Raw genomic sequence first — 12,266 nt, forward strand, 5'->3', positions numbered from 1 at the left:
CTTGTCGAATAGACACTTACAGCACAGGCGCGTTAAAATATTTTACTTTTCTCAACACTACTTGTCAACATATTTTGTTATGTTGGATAAAGACATACAACATTACCTTGTTCTACAATCAATTACAGTGTGTGCTAATTGTGACAGGGTTGAACTTGTCTCGTCGGATATACACATACAGCACAGTAACTACTGTGTTTGCGTAATAAGCTTTTTTCTGTTTAATAGTCAACATGTTTTCTCTTGCTGGATGAATACATACAGCATTAGCTCCTTCTACAATCAATTCTAGTGTGTGCTAATTGTAGCAGGATTGAGCTTGTCTTGTCGAATAGAGATATACAGCACAGTAACTATTGTGTTTGCGTTATACGTTTTTTCTGTTCTAAACACTAGTAGTCAACATGTTTCCTCTTGTTATACAATCAATGCTAGTGTGCGCTAATTGTAACAGCATTCAACTTGTCTTATCGAATCAAAACATATAGCACAGTGATTATTGTGTTCTAAGTATTTTCTGTTCAATAGTCAACATGTTTTCTCTTGCTTCCTTACGTCCTGTCGGAGGAGGAGAAGGAGACTATAAGAGATTATGTATAGCCAAGAGGAAAAGCCCTTTAGCTCTTGTGTCCTTTTGCTATACGGATGAGAAAGAGGAGGGGGAGGGCGGCTGTGCCCCATGCTCTTTTACCTTTTTGCTATACGTATGAGGAGGAGGAGGGTGGCTGTGCACCATCAGAGAAGGAAAAGGCCATAAGAGCCTATCTATAGCCGCCATCTTGCACAGTGGCTCCTGGGCCAGCGTTCTCTATAGGCGTTCTGTTTAGTTTTGCTCCTGCATGAGCTACAAGCTTATAACCTATGCCAACAGATAGAAATAATGTTTCCGAACCGTTATTTCATGTTACATGTTTATGCGATAATTTGTTCGACTGCTTGGGGGTTAAATGTAAGCAATATGTTTCTTATAGCACTAGGCATTCTGATTAATTTCACTTTCAGCATGAGCTATACGCTTATAACCCATGCCAACAGATTCAAATAGTACATTTGCGAACAAAATTTCAAGTTACATCTTACAAAATCGCCCATGGCCGTCATCTTCCTCATAAGATCCTACGTATAGCCGCCATCTTGCGCAGTAAGACCCTCGGCTAGCTTTCTCCATATGAGCTTGTGTATGACCGCTGTCTTGCGCAAGCGCCCCTAAGCTGTCTATGAGTAGCCGCTATCTTGTGCAAGCGCCACTAGGCCGTCTCATAAGAAGCTATGTATAGCCACCATCTTGTGCAAGCGCTCTTGGCTGTCTCATAAGGGCCTATGTATAGCCGCCATCTTGCGCAAGCGCACATGGCTGTCATCTTTTTTCCATAAGAGCCCATGTATAGCCGCCATCTTGTGCAATCGCCCATGGCTGGCATCTTTATCCATAAGAGCCTATGTGTAGCCGCCATCGTGCGCAATCGCCAATAGCCGTCATCTTTCTCCATAAGAGCCCATCTATAGGCGCGAATTTGTAAAATCGCCCATGGCCGTCATCTTTCCCGATAAGAGCCCACGTATAGCCGCCATCTTGTGCAATCGCCTATGGCCGGCATCCTTCTCCATATGAGCCTATGTATAGCCGCCATCTTGCACAATAGCTTATAGCCGTTACCTTTCTCCATAAGAGCCCATGTATAGCCGCCATCTTGTAGCATCGCCCATGACCGGCATCTTTCTCCATAAGAGCCCATGTATAGCCGACATCTTGTACAATCGCCCATGGTCCGGCATCTTTCTCCATAAGAAGCCGTGTATAGCCGCCATCTTGCGGAGCGCTCCTAGGCATCTCATAAGAGCCTATGTATAGCCGCCATCTTGTGCAATTGGAATCGCGAAGGGCATCTTGCCGTAAAAATACGGCCCTGTATAGTTAGACTCCTCCATGTGTGCTTACTTATGTGAATCCTCATTGCCCTACTACTTAAATGAACGTCAGGAGAATCATCATTGTTCTACTACTGAAGATAGCGTCGGGAACGGCATTTCGGCGAAAAACTATGTCCTGTAACGTTAAGCCCCTCCATGATAACGACTGTACACGTCGTGAGGGGCATCTAGCCGTAAAACTAAGGTTAGGCCCTCCATAATGTTAGGCTTGCTCTCTTAGGCGCCAGGAAGGGCAACTAAAGCCGTTAAAGTGTAGTTAGGCCGCTGAAGATAGCGACTGTGAGGTTAGACTCGCCCTCTTTTGCAAAATTCGCGAATCGGCTTAGCCATACTACTATACTAGGTGTCAATGACCTTGCATTGGAACCGGCATTGCAACAATACTAGCTGACGCAGCAGGAAAAATGCTGACTCAGCGGATTCAGGCACCCCACTGTTCCCCTACACGCCATGGTCGTACAAGGAAGAGGGGAGGAGGTATTGTTCCCTACTATAGAGATGACCTGAAGAGCCGTGTCATTTGTATCTCATCGACTGGTGGATTGCCGAGGCCGGAGTTTATGATCGTTGAAGTAGTTGCTAGTGGACAGAAAATACTTATTTGAGTGGTTTAAAGACTACCTAAAGTATCTTACTTGACCGAGTTTTTTTTTTTTTTTGCTAGTTGCTTTACGTCGCACCGACACAGATAGGTCTTATGGCGACGATGGGACAGGAAAGGGCTAGGAGTGGGAAGGAAGCGGCCGTGGCCTTAATGAAGGTACAGCCCCAGCATTTGCCTGGTGTGAAAATGGGAAACCACGGAAAACCATTTTCAGGGCTGCCGACAGTGGGGTTCGAACCTACTATCTCCCGAATACTGGATACTGACCGCACTTAAGCGACTGCAGCTATCGAGCTCGGTGACCGAGTTTGAAACGCACCTACTTAACTTGCTACCAGCCTATTAAGGGGACTTCAATACAAATCTACTCACGAAGAAACACGATACCAAGAAACTAGAAGACTTATTTTCTTCATGTGACTTTACTATCCTTCCCTCTGACCCTACTAAGCATGTACATACTGCCAACAACATTTCCCACACCTTAATAGATCTCAAATTGACTAACAACTCCAGAAACTGGTAACCCACGGACAAATTTCAGTACCGGCCGTGTCCACCCACGATCTTATATTTCTTGGCTATTCACTTCGCGTTCCAAAATATAAACCTAGGTAAATAACGTGCAGGAATATGAAATATATTTACATGTATGAACTAAGACAATTTGCCTACAATCTTCCGTGGAATAGCATTTTAAATCTGACAGACATTGTTGCAAAAATAAATACATTTAATTCGTTAATACACCATATAAACAACAACCTTGCACCGAAAAGACACATCAGAATATCCCGCAAACCTAATCCATAGTTAACTTCTGCAGTTAAAAATATGATGTCTCATCGTGATGTTCTTTACCGCCATTACAAACGTACTCAGGACCCAAATGACCACGAACAGTAAAGAATAATTAGGAATAAACCTAATCATCCGTAATCTTAAATTTAAATATATTCGCGAATCAATAAGTAACCTAAATACGGCTATTGCCTGGAGGCATCTCAGAGCCATGGGCATAGGAAAAACACATGAACAGCTTCAGGTACCTGACATTCCTCTCGACGATTTAAATGAGTATTTCACGGAAGAGAGAGCCCAGTCTAATCCGCTTAACAGACCACACGTAAATAACGTCCCACCACCTGTCCCAAAAAATCGCCCCTGCTTTGCCTTTCGCATCGTCAGCACTGATGAAGTTAAGAAAGTCTCGTATTCTATTAAATCCAAAGCAAGTGGTGTCGATGAAATTCCTATTACTTTCATACATAATATTATTGACACTATTCTACCCATTCTCACCCATAATTTTGTTTACTGACTCAAGAACGGCACATTACCAACAATTTGGAAGTACGCCAATGAAATTCCATTTCCTAAAACCCGAGTTCGAAACTCCTATCCGATTACCGTCCCATTTCGATTCTAACTGCTCTCTTCAAAGCGTTAGAACGATTGGTACATGCGCAAATACGGGAATACCTTCAGTCTCACTCTCTTTTGACCCGCTTCAATCTGGCTTCAAGAAGGGTCATAGCACAGCAACTGCCTAACTCAAAGTGACCTAGGACATCATACAAGCAATGGAGTAAAGACAAGTGACTATACTCACACTCCTTGACTTCAGCAGTGCTTTTGACACGATAAACGTACAGACATTGCTGATGAAGCTCAAATCGTTTTTCGGTAAGGTTGCTTTAAAAATTTTCACCGCATATCTTACAGATCGTATGCAACGTGTTATAGTAAAAGATACTGCTTCTCAGTGGCGACTTCGGAAGGCAGGAAACCCCCAAGGTTCTGTTCTTGGTCCCCTTTTGTTTGTCCTCTATATTAATGCCATCTCCTCTAAAATAAAGTATAATAGATATCAACTCTTTGCCGACGACCTCCAGATTTACTGCCACGTTAATATAAATGATATATCGAAAGCAATAAAAGATATTAACTCCGACCATCAACAACGTAGTGTGTACGCCAGTGACAACTCTCTCCTCCTCAATCCCCAAAAACTCAAACAATCATTATCGGTTTTCAGAAATTGTTAAAACCAAGTATAAAAATTATGCTATTCCTCCGGTGACATTAAATGCCACCGTAATCCCGTTCATTAAGGAAGTGAAAAACTTAGGTATGACCCTGACAGAAACTCGTGATTGGTCTGCACACGTAACAAATACATGTAGAAAAATGTACGCGACGCTACACCCTCTGAAACGAGATGAGGACATTTTTCCAGAAGACGTAAAGATGGGAAAACTACTCCCAACGTTCATACTACCAATACTTGACTACTGCGACATTGTCCTCGTTGATGCGACCCGTGAACAAACTATGAAACTACAACGAGCATTGAACTCTGGTCTTCGATTTGTTTCTAACTTGAGTTACGATGATCACATAACCCCTAGCTACACATTTCTTTCCTGGCTGAAACCCGAGACGCGACGACAATTCCACGTACTTACGTTGATATATCGAACTCAGAAGGAAAATCTACTCAAATACATCTCTTCAAAATTCCACTTGTTATCCTCATTCTATAATTGTAACACAAGATCTGGAACTTCCCTCGCTATTCCCGTCAACCACTCCTCAATGTATAACAGATCCTTCGCTGTGGCTGGGTCACGACTTTGGAATTCACTCCCAGCTGCTGTCAGGAATTCAAACTCAATATAAAAATTTCAGACTGCATGTACAGATTACCTGTTGAATACCGCTGATTGCTTCGTGTGTTTGTGTCGTGTGTATGATGACGTATGATAGGTTGTGTGACTGTGGTTATTATTATTATTATTATTATTATTATTATTATTGTTATTATTATTATTATTATTATTATTATTATAGTGTAATGAACATAATATTTAGCTTCTTACTTTTGTACATAAATCACTTTTATGGCCATACTTATATTTCCATTTACATTATTACTTACTGCGTTCTCTTTATGCATTTGTTATTTTTTCAGTTTGTATCTTACTTTTTCATTATGACTTTGTCTCTTTCTTACTATCTTCACGCTATGAATTTTATTCTATTTTATTTTTTGAACTCTGTTTCCTTCCCCCGTTATACGTTGTCGAAATCTGTAATTTTTAGCTTATCTTTAATTTTATAATAGAATAGTACATTTCCTTAATATATGTATGATCTGTAAATTAATTATGTGGTTAAGTGTAAGAGAGGGACGCGAGCTCTAACTTCGCCACTGCTAAAGTCAATAAATAAATAAATAAATAAATAAATAAATAAATAAATAAATAAATAAATAAATAAATAAATAAATAAATAAATAAATAAATAAATAGAGTTTACAGGCAGGTACGTACGTATATGTGATGTCCTCCGATAGCGTTGTAGTTATTCTGTTGAACACTAAGGAGATACGACGTCGAGAAAAAAAATAATTCTCCATTAGCTCTCATGTATTTTGGAAGAAAGATGTCTTCCTCGTTTGCTTTTATTTCTGAAGATTGTTTCATGGCTGACAAAAAACGATACACTATATTGTAATAATCGAAAGTGACGTATGTTGGGGAGAAATCTTTACTCATTTGTTGAAACCATTCGAATAATAAATCATACATTGGACGACAAATCAGTATAGCTGTGTTATGCTATATACTATTAACGGACTCCGAAGCCAATGAAAGTTGTTCGTAACAGAACATGGATTCTGCTGATTAGGTTTAAACGATCTCGATAACTGCAGTCGCTTAAGTGCGGCCAGTATCCAGTATTCGGGAGATAGTGTGTTCGAACCCCACAGTGGGCAGCCCTGAAGATGGTTTTCCGTGTTCTTCCATTTCACAACAGGCAAATGCTGGGGCTGTATCTTAATTAAGGCCACGGCTCCTTCCTTCCCACTCCTAGCCCTTTCCTGTTCTATAAGACCTGTCTGTGTCGTTGCGACATAAAACAACTTGAGAAAAAAATAGGTTTAACTCTCCACTTGGTATTCCGGTTCCTCGGTTGTAATTTTAACTGGAACCACATATTTTAATAATTTAATCTTACTGGTTTTACGTCTCACTAACCACTATTGCGGTTTCCGGAGATAACGAGGTGCCGGAATTTTGTCCCCCGGAGACTTTTAACGTGCTAGTAAATCTACCGTCAGGACGCTGGCGTATTTAAACACCTTCAAATAACAACGGACTGACCGGGATCGAACCAATTAATTTCACATTGATTATTATGTAGAAGACCTAATTCTCCTCAATGAGTAAAGTCCCACAGAGAAAATACAATGAAGACATGGAAACAGATAACAAATTAATTATAAACTGGCTGTGCCATGTCATGCATCTTAGAATAGGTTGAATTTAGAAAATGAGTTTATCTATGGCTGGTTTCTAAACGTTTATTCGCCAGAAATTCCGATGCATTCCAATGGCGTAAAATAAATTTTCTAACAGCTGAATATACAGTATGTTAATTGAAATTGGTCCTTAAACTGGTGAAAATTTTCTCTTAATATATTATACTTGTACTTTTCAGTCAGATTGCACGTTAAAACTTAATTTCTACACGCATAGTTACTCAACTACAGCGACTAAAATTAGCGTCTTAGGTACAAGGTAGGGCACAGAGCATACGTTAGAGTACTTACCAAATTATTCCTTCAAACGAACTGAATCAACACCTGAAACAAGAATTAATAATGTCAATATTTTACACTACCAAGATCCATATATATAATTTATACTTAACCTACTATTTTTACTATCACAATTATATGGATAAGAAATTGCGCACTCTCAACAAATCATGCGAGTATAACAAAGGTTGCCACACAGTATCGTCATTGGCTGACGAATCTTCGGTGAAGAAAGAAAACCTCGTATGTCACAACGCTCTTCTCATCCGTAATACTGTAACACACAAGCACATTCTCTAGGCGATAACTTTCGGTCTCCGAGTGAACACAGACTTAAAATGCGTTAATCTGGACATTTTAACTATCTTTGAGGAGGTGTGCATGGTAGATGTACATAATTTTCAGACAGCGAGGGTTCGAATTCTCCTTCATTTACAATGTTTACTATCGTTTTGTACTCGAGTAGGCATCGTTCATGAAGATATGACATTCCGAAAGTGTCAGGTATATTTATAACGAAGTTAAAATTTATAAAATGTAGACATAATTGATATCACATTCTGAACATATGAGAACCTATTCACTCTATTGAAAGAGGGCAGCGACATTGATGATTTATCAGATGATGATTATTATGATGATCCAACGAGAGATGTGGTATCTTCCGAAGAAAATTCTGATCCATCACCAGAGCCAGATGAATTTGAAGATATACTGCCCCCATTATTGCCTAGCTAAGCCCAGCCAGTGAGCGAGAGATCCCAAGGGGGACCGTTCGTTCATTGGCTATTGTTTTCTAGAGGCATTTAAGGGACAAAGGGTTTATGACCAAGCCAGAAAAATAAGTTTTAAAACAACACTCTGACATTTATTAACACAAGCAAATCACAAATGAAAAATATTCTTGCTGATATTACTTTCTTTTACATTGAACTTTCATAACATCCATTTCTTCCTCAGTATTTGAGAAGCACGTATTTCTTAATGGACAGCCTTACTGGTCTGTAACGAAAATCAAAGAAAAATTAGGCCTACCGCCTTTTAAAAATCAAAATATTCGACTGAAAGAAATTCAAAAAACTTAACAGAGAGGTTCACAAAATAATTCGATAACTGTCTTGCTGATATTTTACAATAAAGTAGTTAAAGGCTTCATGACTTTAAAGTAGCCTCAACACGTGGTTTAAGTTGAATTCTACTAAGTTTTATCATTTAAAGTATTTAACATTGGTCAATAACACCAGTATAAGCTTTAGCAAAAAAATCTAAATTAATTTCAAACATTTCAAAATTAATTAATTATTATTCTTATTATTACTGTTACCGTGTTTTGGTGGTAGGTAGAGGTGAAAGAAGGTGCGGGCGTGAATGAGTCTCAAACTACGGAATCAAAGTTACTGCAAAATTTAACAAGGTTATATTTTCTTTTCAAAATTAAGTAATAACAAAGAACAGGTACTTAGTAGCCGAAACACAATTTGAAATGTACAATTACAGAGATTACAGAATTTGGGCTTCGAGCCCTGAGTTCACAATTCTTGAGCAACTAGCCCAACTTTCCGATATACAAATTTTAACCAAGGGGCAGAAGACCCCAATCAAACCCTGGAGCACTTGCTCCGAATTACACAGTAAAGCCTCCTCGAGGCATACAAAAATTGAATTCCAAAAGCGCAATCTGCTCTCAAAGTGTAAGCCAATCACAGGCCACACCAAACTTCACCTTCAAGCTGTCCTCTAAGGACATATACACAGGGGTAAAATACCCAACCTACTGAGGTCTATTAAATGAAAAAGAAGGTTAATTAAATGACCTCTAAAATAACAATTTGGGGAGGAGGCAAACTTGCACTCCTAGTACACTTTGATTAAGACCTACTTGGCACTAGGCCGTTAACACAAGGGCTAATCCCATACTAAAGAGGTGACTTAAGAAGAGAACACTTGTTTTACGTTATCGAAGAATAGGTTGAGAAAACTAAGTTCACCTCACAACAATATGAGTGGGAGCTCGAGAGGGTTAGCACTCTCTATCCCAATATGAAGCTTTAAAAGAGAATATATAAAAGAGTAGTTACATTTAGGAAAAGGTTACATGGTAGAACGCTTAGAACCCGCCCCGAAAGTTAAACTGCTGAGCTAGCAAAGAAAGAAGTTATTAATCGGCCATTACCTTGTTGTTGACCGCTGCCGAAGAAAGAGGCGCTTCCCGCCCCCTGCTATGTACTTAACACACTGAAAGATGGAACAGAAGTGGCCCGGAGACCCAAAAATCAGCAGTTTATAACCTCTCGTGGAAGGTTCTAGGCGTTAGGGGAAAGAAAACACCCGCCCACAACCTCTTTATTGGATAGGACCCCGCAACAGATTCAAGTTGGGGGAAGATACATCTGATTGGATAGAAATTAATTGAAGAAATTCGGGATTGGATACATTCATAACAAGGGGAAGAAAGGGGTAAATATTGCCAACTTAAACAATGATAGAAAAAATTAACAAGGAACAAACTCTTGAAATTAAATTTTCTCCAAAAAATAGTTCTTTGACTCCGCACTAGGTTGCACTATTGTAGATCTTCAGTAGTGTCCTCTAGAAGAGAAAGTTCACACTTCTTACTTCAAGCGAAACAAAAACACATCAAAAGTGACACAGTTCTAAAACTCAAAATTTTCCACATGGTGACATCTTCTGAGAAGGTAGAGAATTAATAGAGTAGATAAAGTTCAGAGTTCCTCCAGCAGAGGAGTTTCAAAAGGCGCACATTTTAAATTAGCGGCGTGGAGGTGTACCACCCGGTACAGGCCTCCCCCCCCCAAAAGTTCCACCAGGGGTGACACATGAAATAGTTTGAAAACAAAGTCCAAGTTTTGATGTTGATATTAAAATAAATTGCAGAAGTATTTGAGAAATTCTTAATTCAGTTCCAAAATTTTTGTTGTAATTGGTAACGTAAGGTTTTTATCTTTGTAGAAGGCGAATTTCTGAAGATAATCTTTTAAAATGTGATGAAAAATTTTGCAATGTCCACCAAATTTGTTGTTGAATTCCCAAGTGTAGCCATCTCTTATAGTGGCTATCCATGTAGTTGATGTAGGCTAAGTTGGATGGCCAGACCGGCCGTTGCAGCTTGCGTCCAAAGGAAGCCGCTCGGACCCCTCAAGTACCCTGAGATACCGCTCGCCCGCACTATGAGGGGAGCAGGGGTGTTGAAACACGCCGCGCCCGCGGGGAAGGTATACAGGCTGCGGGCAAGTAGCAGGTCGTGCGCCGCACATCAGCCTTGGCCGGGAGGAGAGCTCCGGCTCGCCGTGCACATGTCGTCCTCGCTGGGGCCGAGGGGGCCCATCCTCGGACCCAAACGCGGCACAGCGCCGCGCGGCTGCGGGGGCACTGAAACATTAAAGCTAGGCGGCAGAATTGTGTTGGACCATCATGTTTCTTTGAGGGCACAGGCTAGGTGAGGAGGTTGAGGGGTCAGCGGCGTGCAGATATCCATGGCATTTACTCAAATTACGCCACAGTGTGTATGAAGCAGGAGACGGGAGCGTGGTAATGGCCGAGGCAAGGACAGAATGGCAGTTTAACTGATCGGGGAAGGTTTTACAAGAGGATTACATATAAGACCAAAATATCATAGAAGGGGCAGAAAGCCTTAAAAGTTGAACTCAAAAAAAAAAATATAACCTTCATATTCCTTTCAAATTATATGAAGCAAGTTGACACAAAATTTACACTGGTTTCACCTGTGACAGGTGAACCCTAAATATCCTCTCGGTGGCTGGATTGCTTACTAACAACGTAACTGGCGTAAGAAAATCAAGAATGATACAAGGCCCATGAAATCTGGGGGCAAGCTTGCCCGCGGGAACAAAATTCTTGACCATCACCTGGTCACCTACCTTCAAGGGGGTGGGTCTCCGTCCACGATCATACCTTTCCCTAACCTTTTCATGGGACACTTTAAGATTGGCCTTAGCCTTCTTCCAAAGATCTTTAATGTTATCCGGATCTATTGTCTCGGGTAGAATGTCACTCAGAGACCAGAGGTTAGAGAGCGGCGAGTTGGGAACAAACTTGAACATCAAAGAAGCTGGAGTAAACTTGTGAGATTCATGAACCGCCGAATTCAAAGCAAAAGCTAACCAATGCAGGGACGTGTCCCACCTGGAATGATCATCATGATGATAGGCAATCAGTGCGGACCTGAGATTACGATTAACCCGTTCAGCCAGAGATGGTTGAGGGTAATACGCCGAAGTAGTTACATGAGAGATGGATAAGTCAAAACAGAATTTACGAAATAAATTAGATGTAAAAGCCTTAGCATTATCAGATACAATATATTGGCACGGACCAAAAGAAGCAAAAATAGAATTTAGGCAAGTAATGGTGGACTGAGCGGTAGCCAGCTTAGTCGGAAATAACCAGGAAAATCTGGTAAAACCATCTACACACACAAGGATGAACTTGTTGGCATTACCCTTTGACTGGGGGAATGGTCCTACATAATCAATATACAGGCGTTCCATGGGGCGCGATGCTTGATGCGAAGACAAAAGGCCTACCTTGGTGGACATGGTGGGTTTACTGAGCAAACAAGATTTACAAGCTTTTACAAGTTCACGGATTTCACCGTCCATACCTTTCCAGATGAACATTTCACGAATCTTTTCACGAGTTTTAAAGATACCCAGATGCCCTCCTAATGGGGTTTCATGATAATACTTGAAGATCATAGGCACAAGAACAGCTGGAACGACAACTTTCATCATCTTATCATGCCTCGAAGGGCAACATAAAACACCATTCCTCAGAACATAAGGGACAACATGTTCCCCAGAAGAAAGGGTTTCCATTATCGGAGCCAGCGTCGGAACTTCACGTTGGTATTTCTCAATGTCCCTAAAAAGCATGGGAGCATCTGTTAAGATGGCATTAACACCAGATAGCATGGACTCGGGGGGTGATGAACTGTCGACCTGTTCATGGTTCTCAACGTCGTCTGAAAACATACGGCTGAGTCCATCGGCAACAACATTTTCGGTACCTCTAATATGCCTGACATCAAATTGGAAGGCAGAAATACGGATGGCCCAACGGGCTATACGACCAGTACGACGCGGC

At 40.8% G+C, this 12,266-nt stretch overlaps 1 protein-coding gene across 1 annotated transcript in view; it reads right to left on the reverse strand.

Moving 5' to 3' along the window:
* The window catches only part of Oct-TyrR (Octopamine-Tyramine receptor), a 1,114,805-nt gene extending 1,107,616 nt beyond the window's left edge, over positions 1-7,189 (reverse strand). Inside the window, exon 1 of the mRNA XM_068225823.1 lies at positions 7,155-7,189. The gene's annotated coding sequence lies outside the window, so the exon portion shown is untranslated. The remainder of the gene's footprint in view (positions 1-7,154) is intronic.
* Positions 7,190-12,266: the final 5,077 nt, after the last annotated feature.

The sequence above is a fragment of the Anabrus simplex genome, chromosome 2, assembly GCF_040414725.1.
Source record: "Anabrus simplex isolate iqAnaSimp1 chromosome 2, ASM4041472v1, whole genome shotgun sequence".
Lineage (NCBI taxonomy): Eukaryota > Metazoa > Arthropoda > Insecta > Orthoptera > Tettigoniidae > Anabrus > Anabrus simplex.